Source organism: Brienomyrus brachyistius, chromosome 22, assembly GCF_023856365.1.
Source record: "Brienomyrus brachyistius isolate T26 chromosome 22, BBRACH_0.4, whole genome shotgun sequence".
In the NCBI taxonomy this organism is placed as follows: domain Eukaryota; kingdom Metazoa; phylum Chordata; class Actinopteri; order Osteoglossiformes; family Mormyridae; genus Brienomyrus; species Brienomyrus brachyistius.
The window spans coordinates 18,719,328-18,739,934 of NC_064554.1; the positions used below are offsets into that span (position 1 = coordinate 18,719,328).

At 52.6% G+C, this 20,607-nt stretch overlaps 1 protein-coding gene across 1 annotated transcript in view; it reads left to right on the top strand.

The window, feature by feature from the left end:
* The first annotated feature begins 1,102 nt into the window (after positions 1 to 1,102).
* LOC125718239 (RNA binding protein fox-1 homolog 3-like) overlaps positions 1,103 to 20,607 on the top strand; it is a 57,871-nt gene continuing 38,366 nt past the window's right edge. The window contains 1 exon segment of the mRNA XM_048991920.1: positions 1,103 to 1,233. The gene's annotated coding sequence lies outside the window, so the exon portion shown is untranslated.

Genomic DNA, 20,607 nt, shown 5'->3' on the forward strand with positions numbered 1-20,607 from the left:
AGCGCCAGTTTGGGGCGGAGCCAAAGGTCAAAGGTCAAGCCACTGCGGCCAAGGACTTCAGCTTTCTCCATAATGTGGCTGCGTATATGGTTTCTATGGTAACTGTTGAGTATCTATACATCCATACATCTTCTAGCTGTTTATCCTGGTCGTGGTCCCTGGGGGCCAGTCGTACACTTCAGGCAATTCCGAGAGACCAGTTAGTCTAACTGCATGTCTTGAAAAAGGCCCCTCTGACATGGGAGCGCGGGGGGTGGCGGCATTTGAGTCAAGCCCCCCCACCCACACCTGCCCGGAGGCATGATAGAACTATTACTCGTGAGACACTAGTGGGAGAATATGTTTGTGTTAATTTGTCTTCCATGGTTGTTTCAAAACAGTGTTTCTGTAACAGAAAAATTCTCTGGTCTATCATTATGCGTTCCGGAAGGTTTCTTTGTATCTGCACATTTTCCCTAGTGTAGGGATAATTAATAACAAATGCCCCCAGCTAATCCGGATACCTCGCGACATGTAATTCTGTAATTGGATTCAAATCCAGTTCACTTGTTTACTTGTCAGTGTGACTTAATATGGCTGGAAACTCGCGGAGGAATTTCCCGCTTGAGGGTGTCGTCTTTGACAGGTCAGGAGAATGTTTTGACCAGAATATTAGAACTAAATGCTTATAGGCGAAATAGACTTCTGGGGAGGCTGTGTTCATAATTGAGCGATATCGCCCAAATGACATTTGTGGAATATGAAGGAGACGCGAAGTATGAATCTGTAAATGACTTTGGTATTTTTGGAAACTGGGCGCCGCTCGGCTGACGTCGCGGGTCAGAGGGGACGTTCCCCAGGGCCGCGGCTCCTGAGGGGGTCACCAGACGTCCCAGCATCAGACATCGATATCGCGCCGCTGTTTTATAATATCGATTGCTGTTTCCCTTCTGCCGTGCGGGAAGCGGCGCATGCAGCGGCGCATGCAGCTCGGGGAGATGCGGCGCTGGGGGAGGCAGGCAGGCGCACAGCGCAGCGCCCGTATCTGCGTGTGTTTCGGCGTCTCCCTGCGCTCGCCCTTCTCTTCACCTCGTTGTTTGTCTTCCCTTCAGGAAATAGTTCACTGCTTTCTTTCCCACAGTAGTGCGGGCACCAGTCCTCCCCCCCACCCCCGTGCTAGATTGTGAAGTAGGAGCTGCACTCCCCTTCCATCTCGCGTGCCGGCCGATCGATCGGAGGGACCTGCTCTTCTCTGTGAGTAACTCTCATTTTCATGCTAATTCGCCCATTTGCTCCGCTGGGGGAGGGGGCGGCGTCTCTTCTGCGTCCGTGGCTTTTGTGTAACAGCCATATGCCGGGGTGTGGGCAGAGCGAAGACGGGAAGAAAGGGAATGAACCCGTGTCGCTGGGAATGGGCTCTGATGCGAGCAGCTGTTTGGAGCAGGTTCCTCAGCAGGGGGGGTGGGGGTGGTAGTAGTGGGGGGGGGGGGGCATGGCGTGCCTGCTCCACTTAGAGCCTGATGTGGCCGAAGTTCGGCACAGTTGACCAATGCGGACGGCAGTTACTCTATTTGAAGCTCGGCTCCCCGAATTGCTTTTCCTTTAGTGTTTTTCTGAAAAAAACTACGTTTTATCATCTGTCATGTGGTGATAGTGGGAATGATGATGACGGTGATTATGGTGATGATTGTGGTGAAGGTGGTCCCCTATGACCCAGTAATGTAACAGCGGCCACTATGGCCACAGTGTAATGTGATACAGTGTAATTCAACAAAAGGGAAAAAGTGGTTTTTATTTGTGCTTTTGTTGCGTCTGCTGTAGTGGAGCAGAGAAGCCCTGCTCTGCTTGCGTACATAAAAGATGTCCTGTTAATAATTAACATTTCGCTTATCAAACACGTGAAATGTCAGTCTGCTGTTATGTGTGCATGGGAGGGCGGTTCGGGCCGTAGATTTAGCCTGTTAGGCGTGTGCGATGGCATCCTGAAGGACTGGAAAAGGACGTTAGTGTGGCTCTGGTTTGGCCTGTGCATGTAGCCCCCGCGATGGACGGGCATCCTGTCGGTGGCATTCCCCTGCCTTGTGCCTCGTGCTCCTGGTTAAGCTCCAGGATAACGCCACAACCCTGCACTGGATAGGGGACGTAAGGGCTGGATGTACAGTGTGACCTCTCGCCGATGCTGGAGCCTCGTATACGAGGAGCTGTAGGATGGGGATGGCGAGATGGGCAGAGAGCCGACTGCGAGGCGGAGGAGAACCTGGCTAGCGCTGACAGCTGCAGGACGGCACCTCGCAGCCCCCCTCGGCAGCTGAGCGCTGACAGCACGGCCTTCTGGGAGCGACAGCGTGGCGGCGGTGGGATGGGGGATCAGTGTGGGGGTCCGCTGCTGGTGCAGCTGGGTCTATCCCTAATTAACTGCTGCTGCAGGACACGTTTACGTGCTCCGCTGCGATCACACGCCACAGTTCAGTGATGCCGTCCGGTCCACGCCTACGACGGTGACCGGTCCAAGTCGGGCCGTCCGCAGCACTAATCTGTGGGATTCGTAGAGATGTCACATGCTAAATGGTTTCCAATTTGATAGGGTGTCAACTCGCTGAAAAGCAGAAAATGAAAGCTAGGTCAAAAAATCAACATCTAATGAAATACACACAATCCAATCATGACAATCCCGTGTGTGTGGTGTGAGCGTTTTGCGGTCCCTCGGCGATGGGGGCTGTCGGACTTTGGTATGGCTCAGGTGAGGCATCTCTTCGGAAAACAGGGGAGGTTGACTGAGCCTAATTGGACCTGACTGGTGTGTGGCTGTTGACTGGCGCTGCTGCTGTACAGATGTTCTCGTTGCAAACAGCGGACTGACAGCTGTGACTGTAAGGTTTCTGCTCCGTCTCTCGCAAGCGTACGGATCCTCAGTGCCTTACCGGGGGCGGGAAGGACTCACTAAGCCCTTGGAGGAGGGGGGATGTTGCAATTGGGGGACATTGCTTGCGAGCTTAGGGGATCCAGGCGGACTCTGTCATCATGACAGCCTGTCCCACAGCTGCCCTAGATGGGAGGGGCTCTCTCAGGTGTGTACTCTCACGGGGTGGGGGTGGGGGGGGGGGGCAGGTACATGGCGTTCTCCATCAGGCCGCTCAGCTGGGGTCTCGCCACGCCTGGGAGCACCTGTCTCAGCCGCCCAAGCAGATGCACCCCCCCCCCACTTGCTACCTTCCGGTGGGGGCCCCTAACGAGCGGGTGGTGCGGGTCCTGACAGCTGTGAGCGGCGGAGCCCCGGGGCCTTGGCGCCTTCCTGCATGGCTGGGCGACACGGCAGCGCATGACACCCCCCCCCCCCGGCTCCACATTCTGTGAGATCGCGATCATTAATGCCTGGGTCCAGTGGATCGGCCGTGAACCCACACAGGTGAGGGCGGGGCGTGGGGGGCACCCACCCCCTCCTCAGCTGAGCAGGTGACAGCGGTTAATGCTTACTCAGCTGACTGGGGTTGGGGGGGGGGGGTTGCCAATGCACACTATCCACCCTCCCCCACCCCCTCCGAGTTGTGCATGTTTCTCCTAGACTCTGTCACTTCCTGGTTTATTGTAGGACACAAAGGTCTTTGACCGTAGAGCAATGTTGGTATGAAGTGGTTAGAAAACTGATAGAAGGGGCAGAAAGTTTGGTCGGTGCCTGCTGTTGTACGTGGCACAAGAGCCAGCAGTGTTTAACATGGACCTTGGTGGGGGGGTGTTGAATCCTACTCCTGACTGTACAGTCTTTGTTATTTTAAATCCTTTTGAGTTTTTTGAAATTGCCGTCGAGTGGTACGACGAGGGCGTGCGAAGCACAGTGAGGGCATTTGGCCTTAATCAGCTTGCGGTGTCTCTGGGGAAGGAGCGGGAAGGTCATGCAAGGCGCCCCACTCAGGAGGGTGCAGCGGCACCGTGGGCCCCACGCCAGCCTGAGGCCTTACAGCCGCACCATCCCCGGAGCGCTCGGCGGCAGCGGGAGGCTCGCCAAAGGCGCAGAGGATCGCCACGGCGACGCCACAGGGGGTTCCTCACTCTCGCCGCATGGGGTCGATTCAGCGGGGAAATGCCTTTTAAATTGCATCTCTTGAAGGAGCACGTGTTCCAGCTGTGCTGTGCCCCTGGTGTAAGTGCTTGAGTGCCTGCATGATTTTAGATTTTTTTGCCTCTCCTTTTGCAGTGTGTTTTTGTGTACTGCTATGGTTAGCCCCCCCCCAGCTGGGAGACATTAATATATGATGGAAACACAGACAGACAGGTAGACAGACTAACCCAGCTTTTCCACTGTGGACACCTGTGCATTCGATCACCCTTCCTTGCTGGCTTGTACAGGAGACTTAAATCCAAAATTATGAAGACACCTGTTGCTAGTTAAGCAGTTACTAGGATGGAAAAGTGGTTCTTTACCGGTGACGCCCAGTGGTCACATCAGCCTGAACTCCGGCTCCCCAATCTTTGAAATAAGCTTATTTACGTTTTATAAATGACCAGCCATAGGTGGCCCCAGAGTCCTAATCTCTCTGCCCCCATTTACTCTCCATTTACTCTCCATTTGCGCCACGATGGGGATGGACCACAGTCCCCCAATATTTAAGTTGGCTCCTACAGCCTTTTCGTTGATCTCTGTCATCACCCCATCCTGATATTCGGGCCAGAGATACTCGCCTTGCGGTGGGGTGTTTTGGTGTATGTTGTGGGCATGTTGGAGGATGGTGTGCTGCCCCCCGACCCCTCCCTCCCCCCCCCCCCCCCGGCTAGTCCAGGTAACTCCCTAAGACTGTCTCTGTCCTGTGGCACCTTGTACGGTCTCCTCTGCGCCTCTTAAGGACTGAGGAGTGTTGATGTGTCATCTTATCGGCCATCAGCTGTTTAGCTTAATTTAGATTTAGTCTGAATGTCTTTGGGCCTTTGGACCCAATATTGTCCCCCCCCCCCCCATCCTTACCCTGTAATTTGTGTGAATGTGGCACTGATACAAAAAAAAGAAGATTGGTGAAGCTTCCTGACTGCAGGCCGGTTACGGTGCTAATCAGCTGCATTCAGAGCCTCCACACGGGGCCCTCCACACGTGGCCCTCCACACGGGGCCCTCCACACGGGGCCCTCCACACGGGGCCCTCCAGACGTGGCCCTCCACACGGGGCCCTCCACACGGGGCCCTCCACACGGGGCCCTCCACACGGGGCCCTCCAGACGTGGCCCTCCACACGGGGCCCTCCACACGTGGCCCTCCACACGGGGCCCTCCAGACGTGGCCCTCCACACCGGGGCCCTCCACACGGGGGCCCTCCACACGGGGCCCTCCACACGGGGCCCTCCACACGGGGCCCTCCACACGGGGCAGGCCTGCTGTAATACTGCCTTAGACCAGTGTTTCCCCCCGGTCCTCAGGGACCCCTGGACAGTCCACGTTTTTGTTCGCCCCCCAGCTCCTGACAGGAGGAAGAACATGGACCGTCCGGGGGTCCCTGAGGACCGAGTTGAGAAAAACAGCTTTAGACATCTTAGGCATCAGTATTATCACTAAGAAAGTACTTGCATATAAGCAGGTAACCTAACCACCCCCCCAGACGCTATTTCTACAAGCAGTGCAACAATGCCCAGCGTTTGGTGAACACAAGGGTCTTAAAGGCACGGTGCTCTTTTTTCTTAACTCATCCTATGATCAGATACACTCCCTGTTTTCTGACCATTTTAATAAACTTTTAAAATGTATATTCCATTTATGCCTGTTTAATTTTTTATTAAAATATGGCTTTTAAACTGGGTTAAATATTAAGTAAGTTTTGTATGTTTCTTTGGATAAAGTTTTTAAGGGGGTCTCCCGCGGAGATCACGCAGGGGTTGCCGATGTCTATTTCCTTAAATGGTGGAGCCCCCTTGTGGCTAAATGGGAGCACTTTTTGGTCCACTCTGCAATCACCATTAGAAGCCATTATAAAATGTCAAAATTCACTAAAAGCTTTAATATTTATTTAATGATTAGCCTGGAGAGAATTCTTGGTACCCCCTGTTAAAATGCTATATCGAGGGGCAAATTAAATAGAAACGGCAGAGTGCAAACTTGAGTCTGAGACCTTAATTCTATTGTGTGGTAGAGATCTGCAGAGTAATACACTTCAGACAGACTTCTTTTCACTTGGAGAGGACTTTCCCTCAAGGCATTGAGGAGCTTCTGGGAAATTTCCATCCATCTTCTAACAGGAGGGGCCTGGAGCTTATCAGAGGCTAGGGAAGACCCCGGACATAGTGGTGCTCCATCACAGGATGCACACAAGAAGACGCACACACACACACACACACACACACCACACAGTTAAACTGGGCAATTTTCAGACACAGATGAGCCTAATTCAGTCTTTCCCACTCCAGTCCTCAGGGATCCATAGTCACTCCATGTTTTTGCTGCCTCCGAGCTCCCTGCCAGACAGTCCATATTTTTACCCCCTACTGGGAGCTGGGAGGGACCAAAAACGTGGACTGTCTGTGGGTTCCCCAAGGATCGGATTGGGAAATATTGGCCTAATTGCATGTCTTTGGGAGGAAACTGTAATACCTAGAGGAAACCAAGAGTGTCACAGGGAGAGCACGTAGCAGCATAGTGGATTCTGGGAAATTTGTGTGTGCCTGGGAAAGGCCCCGAGCTCACCGCGACCTCGTCCCTGTTCTGCCTGGGATGAGCCCCGATCTCACCGTGACCCCATGCTGCCTGGGATGAGCCCCGAGCTCACCGCGACCTCGTCCCTGTTCTGCCTGGGATGAGCCCCCGGTCTCACCGAAACCCCGTGCTGCCTGGGATGAGCCCCGAGCTCACCGTGACCTCGTTCCTGTGCTGCCTGGGATGAGCCCCGAGCTCACCGAAAACCCCGTGCTGCCTGGGATAGGTCCCGAGCTCACCGTGACCTCATCCCTGTGCTGCCTGGGATGAGCCCTGAGCTCACCGGGACCCCATGCTGCCTGGGATAGGCCCCGAGCTCACCAAAACCCCGTGCTGCCTGGGATGGGCCCCAAGCTCACCGCGACCCCGTGCTGCCTGGGATGGGCCCCGAGCTCACCGCGACCTCGTTCCTGTGCTGCCTGGGACGAGCCCCGAGCTCACCGCGACCCCGTGCTGTCTGGGATGGGCCCCGAGCTCACCGCAAACCTCGTCCCTGTGCTGCCTGGGATGAGCCCCGAGCTCACCGCGACCCTGTGCTGCCTGGGATAGGCTCCAAGCTCACCGCGACCCTGTGCTGCCTGGGATGGGCCCCGAGCTCACCACGACCCCGTTGTGTGGTTCATCTTTACAGAGCCTTACTGTGAGCCTCCTGCAGTTTTTGTCACTGTTTTCTTCCAAATTCCAACATCTTGAGCCATCCCATAATTTCTGATGCAGGTAATTAGCTGGCAGGAGAGTTAAGCTTGTTAATTTGTTATTCTCATGCAGCGCTGTTTCCTCTAAGGAAAGGGGTGCCAAGGGGGAAGCAGACTACAGTAAATATGGAGCTGGAAGGAGACATTCTGGGGAACCAGTTTTACAGCATGATGGATGGCCAGTGGATGGATGGATGGGATGGGATGGGATGGGATGGGATGTGTGTTTTATAGACTTGTGAATTTAAGGCACGTCTGACCATGTCACTAGCCAAGGTGTTTTGTATAACAGACCTGTTTGATTGTAAGTCTTGATCTCACATTGATTTTATATATCGAAATTTGGGAACAGGGTAATTCCCTAGATCAGCTTTTGTAAAAGGCAAAGCTAATCTTACCGGCACTTTTTTTTTTGCGGCAGAGCTTAAGACCTGTGTTGTGTTGCTCGCCGTTTATGCTAAGTAATCGTGTCAGTGCTCCTCTGTCTAGTTCTGCGCCACAGGACATGGGTTGTACTTCAGAACAGAGAAGACGCATCCAAGCTTGATTTGGTTCTGGTCCAGGTGTCCCACTCACGCGCAGTCGTGCTCTGTGGAGCATTGGTGGATCCTCACCTAACAGCTGTACTGTTTAATCACTGGGGCCCATAACGGCTTGTCAGAATAATTAACTATGGCTGCAGGTTACCGGCGTTGAAGTGGCGGTAAATCTGAGGGCTGTGTCTCACCGGGTCTTGGCGGACGTACATCATCGACACGGGGGGGAGCGATTGCCATCAAAGCAGTGACCGGGGTGATTGGTGCTGATGTTGGCCCTCCTGTTACAGCAGTGATGGCTGGGAAAGGTGCTCTGCTGTTTTCTGTTGTCTCAGCTCTCCGTCCGTTACCTGGGCTGTTCATTTTCCTCCCATAATTGTTGATGGCGCTTGAGAAGTCCTCTGCTGATGCATGTGCAGCTCACCGCCTCCCACTGGCCTCAGAAAGACCCCCTTTATTCACCCGTGTGGGACACCCGTTTGTGTTCGGTGCGAGCGGCAGACTTTCCTGAGGATTCCATCGGGAAATGTGTCCATTCTGCTTTCAGCGTGGCATGAAATGTGCTGGTATTTGTTGTTTCCTGTGGGGCGGGAGGGGGTTCGAGAAGGTGGAGAATCTGTGACCCCACCCAGATTCGACTCTGTGCTGCATGGTGAGCTGTGCTGGGTTTAGATGAAGGAGGGGTCTCGTCAGTTTGTGTATGTAAACAGAAGGGGAGTGAAGGTGCCGTGTGTACAGTGAAGGAAAAAACGCAAAAAAATGTTTACTAAAGCCGTGTAAAATTTGTGTGTGTTTTACATGTTTCTTGTGAGTTTTCTCCAGTTTCCTCGTTTCTAAATCACATTTGTGTGTGTGCGTGCATGTGCGTGTGCGTGCAAGGGTGTGTGCACGTGCACGTGCATGTGTGTGTGCGTGGAAGGGTGTGTGCGTGTGTGTGCACGTGCAAGGGTGTGTGCGTGTGCACGTGCGTGTGTGTGTGTGCGTGGAAGGGTGTGTGTGTGTGTGCGTGTGTGTGCATGTGCACGTGCATGTGTGTGTGCATGGAAGGGTGTGTGCATGTGTGTGTGCATGGAAGGGTGTGTGCGTGTGTGTGCATGTGCACGTGCATGTGTGTGTGCATGGAAGGGTGTGTGCGTGTGTGTGCGTGCATGTGCTCACCCTTGTGCCATGTGATGAACCCAGCCAACGCGGCTGTTCTTCACCCCCCCCCCCCCCCCCCCCCGTGCCTCCTAGCTTCAGCCCCAGGCTCAGCACAGCCCTACTCTTACAGAAAATGGATGGATGTTTTTGAGGGCTGAAGTCACCACTGCAGTAATGCTACCCTAAGCTGTGTACCGTCGTGATTTAAAATATAATTTTACCCTCGCTCGAGTACTAGAGCTGTCACTGACATTAGTCTGAGTAAGCGATTCCTAATTTTCCCCCGGGGATGAATGAAATACTATCTCATCTCCGTGCCCTTCGCATGTTTAATCAGGCAGGTGTCTCATTGCGGAGGGTGAAATGAGGTAAATGACAAGTGTTGTCGTTCTTGATTCAGTTCCCCTCCATGGCCAGTAGGTGGAGACACAAACTCACCATTGAGGCCTGCAGCCTCGCCTGTCCGTCGTGGAGAAGCTCTTCGCTCCGTTCCCTTCCCCTGTCTGCGTGGTCTCTGTCCTCGGAGCCGAAAACCAGCGAAAGACCCCAGGAACTCTGCGTCTGTCGCTGTGAAAGCTGCGGCCGCATGACTGTGGGCCCGTCACTCCCGGCAATGTCATTATTCATCAAATAAATGCAAATGGAAGTTTTCTTTTGACCCCAGCTGACCTATCTGTGTTCATTGCCGTAAGGGGAAACAAATTAGAAAATGTGTCAAGCCATTTGAAATTCAAATGGGCTCGATTAGGTAAATTAATTTATGTGTTTATGACACGAAGCTGCGGTACTGTCTCGCGGACCCTCCGGCACCGCGGTGGTGTGTGTCTGTGTTGTGTTAGTGTAGCGATTCGTTAAGTCGTAGTGCCTGCTTTAGGGCAGAAGGTGGTGTAACAAAAAGAGCTCCCCCTAGAATTGGTGCTGTTATTAATATTACCACTGCTGGCTTTACATTGTGCAGGTACATGGCTCTGTGCCCGCATGCTACAGCGCTGCAAGCTGAACATCGCTTAGTTTGGCTTCTGACTAATGAACAATAAATACAGATGCTGGCATTAAAGTCATTTACTTTTGGTTATTTGGTGATATATTTTTGTTTATGTTTTGTAATGATACTGTAACGGCATCTGCCTCTGAAACAGCTGATTGTTGTATAATGTTTTTGTTTTGTTTTGTTTTTTTTGGAGGGGGGCAGCTGAACTGGCTGCTGCCACCTAGTGGCACGGTATGGTATTGTTTTGGGTGACTGGGCCCCCGTCCTGGGATTCTGGTGCAGTTTCTGCTCATTGGCCCAGCAAATGAGGTGCATCTGTGTGGGAGTGAATCCCCCTCCTGGGGAGGGAAGTGCTGCTACAGCAGAATCAAAGCAGGGAAAAGGGCCAAGCGCCAACTCTCTTGGACGGCTTCCCATCAGCAAGCAAGCCTCCAGCCTCCTCTCTCCCCGTATCGGAGCCAGGACTCTCTGAGATGCTCCAGACGCCATGGCAGAGAGGGAAGGTGGAATTCACATGGTTTTACCGCCGTACCGGAGTGCGAACGTGGAACCTCAACAATGACGGGGGTCGATCCTCTGCTGGGTGTCTTTGATCGTACGTACGCTGCAGGTTTTAAAGCCGCTCCCTTTGTCCTGCTCAGAGAAGTGCCCCCCTGGCGATAGGAACGGCAGCTGACCACCCAAACAGGTCCCAGAGAGGCTGAGCTGCGCAGCCCAGTGCAGTGCATGCTGGGTACTCTGTCGGAGGCTGAGGGCTGAGGTTGAGAAGCTGTAGCGATAGGACAAGCTTAAAAAACCAGCAGCGTTGGAGGGGGCGAGAAAAAAAAAACGGATGCGAGGCTTGACAGCTGGGTATTCTTCATGCCGGATGAATGATCTCTCCTCCAGTTTGTGTGCATGGAGGGGGCTGCCCGTGCTGCCCGTGGGCTCACAGAACTTAGCGGGTCCTGGTCACTCTGCTGCTTGTTTCCATGCTGCCTTCGCCTTTTCCATCCGATTAAAATCTAATTTGCTTGAAAAGCAATCAATGCAAATCGAATTTTTGTGCGTGGGTGCTCTCTTGAAGCCCCCCCCCCCCACCGAACCAACTAAGGGCATGTTTTGCATTTTGTATCGGGGTGTGTGTGTGTTTGTGTGTTTGTGTGTGTGTGTGTGTGTGTGTGTGTGTGTGGGGGGGGTGATATGTGGTAGTGCCTCAGGTCTCTTAATTACACCTCCACAGTCACAAATTCTGCTATTTGATTTTAATAGTTCCTGGTCTCTGTGATAGTTTGTATCAGATGGAAGGCAGAGCTTTCTGGGCCTGGTGGTGACCTTGGCAGAGCATGATCCACCCTTTGTAATATCTTTAAAGGATCTGTTTGTGTTATGAATTGCCCAGGCATTGTGGGAAAAATCAGGACAGGAGGTGACATCATCGATTTAAACTGGTCACATGACATGCATGTCTCTGCATGTGCACTTAGCATCTTCACGAGGGTCCTGCATGGGGGTCCTGGAAAAACATCGGCACTTGGCTGTACTGTACCAGTGTTTCAAGCAGGGATAAGGATTTGAAGCTGTTGTTGACTTAAATATCCACCTTTATTCATACCTGCACATGGGTTCAGCCTCTGTGGCAGGCTTATCACTGGAGAAGCTGTACGTTACTGACCAGCACAGCCGACTCTCTCCCAGGTTTGGCATCTAGAAACATCTCTTTGTTCCCCCTGCAAATAAGCGGTGCTGAAGCATAGCCGTTCATATCTCACGGCGAGAGCGCCTGTCATCAGCCAGATTCTCAGCCCTGTGATCAGAGGCTCGCACACTGCAGCTATGGGCCAAGCGTCTAGCATGGCTGTTCTGACAGGCACTTGGGCATGCGACCAGTAGGTTGCAGGTTCACGACCCGTGAGTCTATAAATTACACTACAGTACCACAACAGCATAGATGTCTCCCCAGCTGTGGAAGAACTGATGAAGAATGTAAGTTTTCTAGCTGCCTGCAGTGTGGAGACGCGGCTGTGGGGAGACGCGTCAGCCTCATGCTCACTGCTGCCTCACGCTGCAAACCTTTTGAACCTTAGTACAGTAATGCAGCTCCTTCCTAGATTTTCAGTTTGATCCCTGTGAAGTTTCACATGCATTTATCCCATTCTGTCTGTTGAAATCCTGCCCATGGTAATTTTTCCGTAAAGAGCTCCTCTGGGTTCATGCTCCACAGCAGATGTATGTAGCTCCTCTCTGCGCCTCAGCCATCGTGCCCATGGCGGCTTCGTCTCGCAGGAAGGCCGGCAGGATCTCCCTTTATCTCCCTCTGACTCACTGTTGCTTTGTAGAGAGACTCTTCGGGTTTCCCGGCCGGTCGAGAGGACGGCGTCTGCGTTTGCCAGTTCATTAGAGGTAGGGGAGACGGAGCCCATGGACACGTCCTGCTGTTGGATCCTCGAACACCGGGATGTAAATTATACCAAGTCGCTTCAGAAAAAAGCAGCTCTAAGGCGAGCTTTTAGGGAGTATGAACGGGCAGCAGGTGAGGGCTGGTAAGGCAGGAGCCCAGGGAGGCTCCGCACTCTGTTCCGCTGTGCTAGTTTACTCTTCGGCTGATTTTGGCGAGGAATGACATCAGCCTGTACACTCTCTCGCACACAGAGCCGCTCATCCAAGGTGAGAGGTACAAATTACTGCCACACCCCGCAGTCACCTTCACCCGCGGCTCCTGCAGCTCAGAGTAGCCCTGGTTGCTTGGTTATGGAAATGAAACGTTATGTAATCTTAGTCTGTGCCCTTTTTGTCTGGTTATATTTTTGGTATCCTAATTATGGTGCCCCTGTGTGTGTGTGTGTGTGTGTGTGTGTGTGTGTGTGTGTGTGTGTGTGTGTGTGTGTGCGCGCACGCACACATGTATGTGCCCGGGAGACACGAACTTGACTCAATTACACATCTTGCATCGTTATCTTATGAGGTGTTGATTAGTTACCGTTTGCAATGTTTAATCTCATGAAAGATTAATGGGGGGGAATCACTTGAAAATCGCAAATTAAATATTGAATGAGATCAGTCCCTCCCCCGGATCCCTCTGCTACCCAGAGCTTTGGCTCGCACGGCCTCATTAGTGATTTGGGAATATCGCCAAAAGCACTCACGGAGAATCCCATGCATCTCGCTTTTAATTCATTCTCATTACTGTTAGATCGTTTGTTTTCTTCCGCAGGAAAAGCTCCCCGTGTTAAGCCTTGGTTGGTTTAGTTGTTAAGTTCCCCCTGAACAAAACGTCAGCACTGACCCGCAAATTGGGTGGCAGGGACTGGCACGGCTCCTCCCCGCTCCCCCCGTAGTGATGGGTTCAGACCCAAGCAGGCCGAGGCGCGTGGGCCTTGTCGGGGGAGCATGCCGGCTGCTCTGCTTCTCGTTCTCCCAGTTTTGCGCATTTTAGAATTTCAGCAAGTGCTGCCGGTTCAAATCTGACAGTGGGAGGGGTCCCAATTTGGCCTCCTCTAGGCTGAAGTGAGCTCAGTGTGTTTGGTTCTCTCTCTCTCTCTCTCTCTGATGCACACACTCACACACACTCATTTGTATTCATATTTGTGGGGGGACTCTCCACTCATTTCTATGGTCAGAACCATAATCCAGCTATGACCTTAACCTTAACCACAAGTAACAGAACAAAATACACTTCTGGCCTTTTTCATTTTTTTGATCGCACTCACAGATTTTTGCCTTTTGGGAACCAGAGAAATGTCCCCACAAGGTAAATGTGTATATGTATACACACACACACACACACACACACACAGAGTCCTGACCACTCAGCTGATCAGGGTCCGTCTCTGTAACTACCCTCCCGGTGCGCGTAGGCCCAACATCCTTCGACGCTGTAAGATCAAAAAGAGCTGTGATGTGATCTTCAACAAGGCAAATAGCATTAATGACCGAGCCTAATTAAGCCACGTCGGCTCATGATTCATCTGTGAGGTTCCCTCAGAAGGAAATCCCCGAGCGCTCATCACAGCACAACTCCTAATGAGTAGGCAAGGACCTGTGACTCTCCCGTCAGTCATCAAACAAGCATTACAGAATTTCACAAAATGGAACAATTTAAGAAAATTTGGGAAGAGCTACCTGGTCTGGCCACTCTGAGGGTCAGTCTTGGTCACTGCAGTGTGATTGATCTTATGCATTGAGAGTCTGTCAGCTGACAGCTGTGTGTCCCTGTTTGGCCGCATCCGTGCGCCATGGGTTTTCCCCTGGGGAAACGAAGGCGGGCCTCGCGTGCTTGATGTCTGTCCAAGGGCCTTTAACAGACTGTCGCTGAAGCAGATCCAAGTTGCCGTTTATGAAGCAGGCCCTCACAAAATAAAGGCTCCTGTAAGAGTATCATTACTATACGGCAGATACACTGGATTCACCTCGTAAACAGACATGCGAATATGTCAGTGTGGGGCACGTCTAAAAAAATATTGTTTGTGTGTCTGTTTGCGTGGTGCTTCTGGAACATCCCTGGTGTCCTCCTGGGGTGTCACCTGGCACTTGACTCTTAAGCTCAGTGTATGTTTTTCTGTAGAAAGTGGGTTCTGTGGAATGTCACTTTGAGCTCTGTGTCATAGAGACTGCAGTGGGAGGACAGTTACTCTAAGTTACTCGGGGCGGGACGTTACTGTGGGTCTGTAGGGTGGGGGTTACTCTGGGCGGGAGGTTACTGTGGGATCTGTAGAGTGGGGGTTACTCTGGGCGGGAGGTTACTGTAGATCTGTAGAGTGGGGGTTACTCTGGGCGGGAGGTTACTGTGGGATCTGTAGAGTGGGGGTTACTCTGGGCCGGAGGTTACTGTGGATCTGTAGAGTGAGGGTTACTCTGGGCGGGAGGTTACTGTGGATCTTTAGAGTGGGGGTTACTCTGGGCGGGAGGTTATTGTGGGATCTGTAGAGTGGGGGTTACTCTGGGCGGGAGGTTACTGTGGATCTGTAGAGTGGGGGTTACTCTGGGCAGGAGGTTACTGTGGTTACTGTGGTTAGTCTGGGATATGTTCCGTCTTCTCCTCACTTTTTGTTCTAAGTTCTCCTCTCCCACAAACGCTCCTCATAGGAAGCCAAACACAAACCTATAATCCCAGGGAGGTACAGCTCTTAAGCTCAGCCCGGGCTGCTGTCACCTCGCTAATCCCCTCATCGTGCACAGACGATAACGTTTCAGCTTTCCTTCTCTGGAACTCCGGCACGTGTGGAAGTGTTCTGGTCTTTAAGGAATTCTGTCCCAAACATCCAGTGTACCTGCAGTTGATGTTCCCTCAGTTCTGTTACTGCAAGAAATCACTTTTTTCCTTGATATTTTACTGGAATGAATCAGGTCAGGCAGCTCACTCACAGGTCCGCCAGCAGCCTGGCAGCCCATGCAGCAGAGGGTGGGGATGATGCCGCCTCCTCTGGGCTGGGCTCTGGCAGCTTGGTGGCCGATTAGCTCCTTGAATGTTCAGGTGAAGCGAGGGTGTCGCCCGTCACCGGGGCCCATGCCAGTCAAACAGTACAGCTCCAAATTATGATCTCTGATTATTATTGCCTCAATGTGACAAATTAATAGTCTGTTTCTGTTTTTTAGTCTGTGTGTGTGTGTCTGTGTGTGTGTGAGTGTGTGTGTGTGTCTGTGTGAGTGTGTGAGTGTGTGTGTGTGTGTGTCTGTGTGTGTGTGTGTCTGTGTGTGTGAGTGTGTGTGTGTGTCTGTGTGTGTGAGTGTCTGTGTCTCTATGTGTGTGTGTCTGTGTGTGTGAGTGTGTGTCTGTGTGTGAATGTGTGTCTGTGTGTGTTTCTGTATCTGTGTGTATCTATGTTTGTTTTTCTGTGTCTCTCTGTGTATCTGTGTGTGTGTGAGTGTGAATGTATGTGTGTGTGTGTGTCTGTGTATCTGTGTTTGCATGTGTGTGTGTGTCTGTGTGTGTGTCTCTGTGTGTGTGTGTCTGTGTGTGTGTGTGTGTGTCTCTCTCTCTCTCTCTGTCCTCGCTGCCTACACCAGTGGCAGATGCGTTTCAGTAATGCCACGTTGCTGTTTACCTTCTAGTATTAAAAAAGCTAATGTTTACACCGCTGATTGATGATGGCCCCCTCCTATCAGCCCCCCTCCCCCCGAATTCAGTCTTTGGTGACTGTGTTACCATCGACGCCTCTCTGATTCTGCTCCTCTTAACAAGAGTGTAAAAACCCCTCCGGCTGCTTTGCTGCGTGACTGTCCGCGGCGGAGTGGGGAGCGCGGCCCGGACCCAGCGAGTGTGCGGGGGAGCCAGCCGGGAAAAGCGGGAAGAGGCTAGCGGGAAAACTTCGGGGACTCGCCCAGACACCGGAGGGTCAGTGGTTCACGTATCAGGCAGGTCGGTGTCATGATTGCACTGTTAAGTATGAAGCTGATGGGAACTGGGCCTGCAGATGGCAAGGGGGAGGAGGGAGGAAGGGGGTGGGTCTCCAGCCCAGTAAGCTCCCAGCAAGGTGACTGAGAAACAGGAGCCCACTATGGGCAGGGAGGTGAGAGACGTGGGCCTGCATCACCGTGTGGGGGAGGCGGCCTGGAGTCTGCCACCTTCTGCCCCCAGCTACTGGGGGGGGGGGGTCCACTGTCCACACCCCCAGAACCTTTTACCAGTTTGTTCGCGCTGACTCTCTCGAAAGGGATGGCGTGACTCTGAGCCTGTAAACAGTTGCTGTCTTTTCGGTTTCATGGCGATTCTGCACACCTCCATTGTTTTTTGGCAGATTTGTCAATCTGGGAAGTGTTAGTCTTTCAATCACTGTCTGACTTCTAAAAGTGTTTTGTTGGGTGGATGTGTGTATGAGAAAAAGGTGAATTTGGTTGATACAGTGAACATTGTTGGCTTCTCAAACAGTGACTCCGTGGCGAAAATCAAGTTAAGTTGTGTGTCCTGCATCTCTGCTCACAGCATCAATGTGTTCGGCGTGCCCACGTGAGTATACGTGCGTGCACACACACACACACACAGACACACACGCATGAATGATATCACTGTCATCGTTTTAAATTTTCTCCAAATATTTCTGTTGTTTACATGAGACGGCAGATTGTGCATGTGATGGATGGGCGTCTGTCGCCCGCGTCTGTTCTGCGGTGGACCGACAGACAGGAGGGAGACCAAGGGAACCCCGGTCTGTCACTCATTAGCGTCAAAACACGAGTTGTTATTAGCAAAATCCTGAGGATAAATCTTTAAGATGCGGGGCTCTGCTGTAGCACTGGGCACACGCCGCTGTGTGTGTGGTCTCTGGCAGCGTGAGGTGTCCTAGTCTAATAATGTGGCAGCTGCAGCCGGTGGACAGTCATGTTCCGTGCACAGGCACAGACCCGAGCACAGCAGGGGAGCATGCTGGCTCCAGGACACAGGCTGTCTCCTGTGCCGGCTTCCTCCGTGGGTCCTTTCAGGACACGCGTGCATGGCGCCTTTGCTTTCGTGCCCGAACTGCAGCTGAGCTGTGAGGCTCCGTTTCAGCTCTGCCGTGGCCGTGCATCTCCGTGGCGACGCAGGGACCATCCTCCCGCCGCCAAGCGGGAGCCTGCTGTTGTTCTGAGCAGCAGAGTCCCCATGTGGAGGACTGAGGCCCGGTCCAGGGCGGGGAGGGGGGGGGGGTGCTATCCCTTGTACCCCTGAGGAAATGCTTCACCAGAGATGTAAGCTGCCCCGGCTGCATGCCACAGCAGAACTGCGACGGGTTCGCAAGATGCTGGGGCTCCTGGTTTGGATCATCTGACTGCATAAGAGCAATAAAGGGCCGTCTGTGGGCGAGCTGGAAGCCTCGTCCCTGTATCAGATACCCGTGCCAAAGCGTGGAACGGGCTCAGCTGCCCGCAGCACGAACAGGAAGCGCAGGCGGGGAGGGAACGCTGGGCCACTTTGTCCCCTGTTTCGGGCAGCTCTGCAGGGGGGCATGTTCCCCAGGTTGTCGTGCCTTTAAAAATAGCTTTAAAAAAATGCACATATTGCCTCTCGCTCGTCTGAATATTTATGGATCCCGTCCTCACGCCGTGTGCTGACGAGCTGCCCACAGGACCTATGAGAGCACGCCTGGGGGGTTAGTTATCCCGTGGCAATCGACCAATCGCCGAAGAGCGAGGACAGAGCCAGCAGAGTTATCTAATTAAGCGCATGCTTTTGTGTTATTACAGCCCAGCGTTAGATAAACATGCAGTCCTCTTGTATCATGTGCTAATTAAATGTTGCTCTATTTTGCTACCACCTCAATTAGTTTTTTATTTTCCCGAGCGGCGTGCTTATGCTGTGCCCACCCCCACCCCCCTTCTCTGTGTCGGCCATTCTCACTGAGCTTTGATTTGAACAAGCCCACGTCAGGCTGTTTTCTTTTGAGCTACAAGGTGAAATAATTAGCCAGGGTGGACAGAGGGCTATCAGCACAAAATCCCCCCCCCCCCCCCTCAGTCCCACATGTCTCCCACCCCCACCTGCTATGGCTCCCTTTGGCTGAGGGAGTCTGATCCTTCTGCCATGAGCCTGAATGAGCCAAAGAGGCTGGCAGCGTTTACAGGTGGGCTGAACGTAAGCTGACAGGGAACAGAGGCCTTAGTGTCCGGAGGGACCGGCACGGAAATGGTAAAGGGAGGCCCCCCCGAAACCACTGGAGTCACAGAGGCATTAGTCCGGTGTTTCTCAGCCCTCTCGGGGATCTGCAGACAGCTGATTGGCTGGGAACTGCTACAGTGCAGCTCCCGGCCAATCAGGATGCACGGAATACCTGGTACAGGTGTGCTGGGAGCTGGGAGGGAGCAAAAACGTGGGCTGTCCGGGGGGTGTCCCTGAGGACTGGGGCGAGAAGCGTTGAATTAGCCTATTAAAAAAGCACATTTTTTAGTGTAAATGTTATGTTAGAGATGAGTAAAAGATGGTGGAAGCCGAGGGGGCCGAGGTGACGATGCCCTGATAACCTTTGCTGACAACGTCAGTCTCCCTTCAGTATCCTCTGCTCATATTTTGCATTCCTGATTTGTATGATTAAACATGGGGGGGGGGGGTTCAAAGCAAGGACTTTGAGAATAAGAAAGGTATTGCGTGTACGTTGTGGGGGGGGGGCGCGGACAGAGACAGATGGGGGGGTTCAGAGGAACGCCTTCATTTGCTCTTAAGAAAAGGCATCTCTCTTTGAAATGCAGCTGTCTTTGAGTCGTAGACTTTAGGGAGGAATAAAAGGCCTGCAGAAGGAGAGTCCACAGCGCTCCGTGATGGGGGGGGGGGACAGCCATGACATTCTGCGGTTCTTCAGACCCCCCCACACACTTGGGTCCTGAATTATTTATTCTGCTGTTTTGCTCTGTTGCACCACTGCTCCTCAAACTCGGAGAAAGGGCCTGTTTTCCCTCAAACTTCCGCAGCATCCCTGTCCGCCGTCCGGGCCATGCCCCGCGGCTGGTCCCATGGTTTATTCCACCCCGCATGACCTCACCTGCGAGTGATGTCCCCCCCCCACGGATCCGCAGCGGTGACCACTTCCCAGTCCCGGGGTGCCACTTGCTTGACAAGGGACTTGAAGATGGGGAGCCCAGGCAGCGATGGGCATCCCTGATTCCTTTCATGGAGAGCCGGTCGGGGAGGGGTTCCCGCAGGCTCTTCACGTCACTGAGTGTTCCATGGGGGGGCCTGATAAGGTGGGGGGGGGACATGAAATATTCCCCAGAGCGCTGGGGCGGAGCATCAGCTCGCTCTAGGGCTTTAGCAGCTGGAGCTTGCAGTACCGACAGCTGTTGTTTGTTTCTAAGTTTTTTGCATAAGCGCTGTGCTATCGCAGGCACACACACACACACGCACACACACACACACACACACACGCACACACACACTGCATTTCTTTGCACTTTTTCCTTTTTTTTCCTTTTTATTCATTTAAAGACTTTAGAATCTGCAAAGCTGTCAATGAGTAGCGTGCCCTGCTGCATGAGGGAGACAAGGAAATTCATCAGCGCCCGCTATTCACGGCTCGTTACTCAGTTTTTTTCCTCTTTCTCTCCCCAGCACCAAAATGAGGGGCAAAGGTCACATTTGTAGCAGCAGCTGAGATTATTATGGAGTGAATCCACAGCACCCACCAAGGGGCTAAATAATGTGGGGCGTTTAGTTCTATGTGCAGACATGCTAATTAAAATTTCAATTTCACAATTAAGCTTTAATTAAGTACTCGGGTCTGACCAGGTCTGTAACTGATTGCGCCCCTCAGCCAAGCTCTGAATTAATATTAATGAGGTGTCATTCGAGAGATGTGAACAATCTGGGTCTTCACAAGCTCCTCTTCTGCGGCCGGATGTTTGAAGATGACTGTTAAAACGTCAGGGTTAGGGTTTTGCTGACCTCTAACACACAAGTTCAGAGACGTGGCCCAACACTTTCGATTAGGTTACTTTCAAATGGGTAACTAATTATAACCGTAGAGAAGGGAGACGTTGGCGATCTTATTTGCTGGCCCTGCGATTATATTCAGTCGTGCTGGGATGGCCGAGGCCATGTGAAGGTTTTTCACACACATGAGTGTCTCCTAATGAAATCACCCCAATCTAAGAACACTGCCTTTCGCCACAGTTGCCATTTAGCCCAGAGATGTTCCAGCACATCTAAGTGATT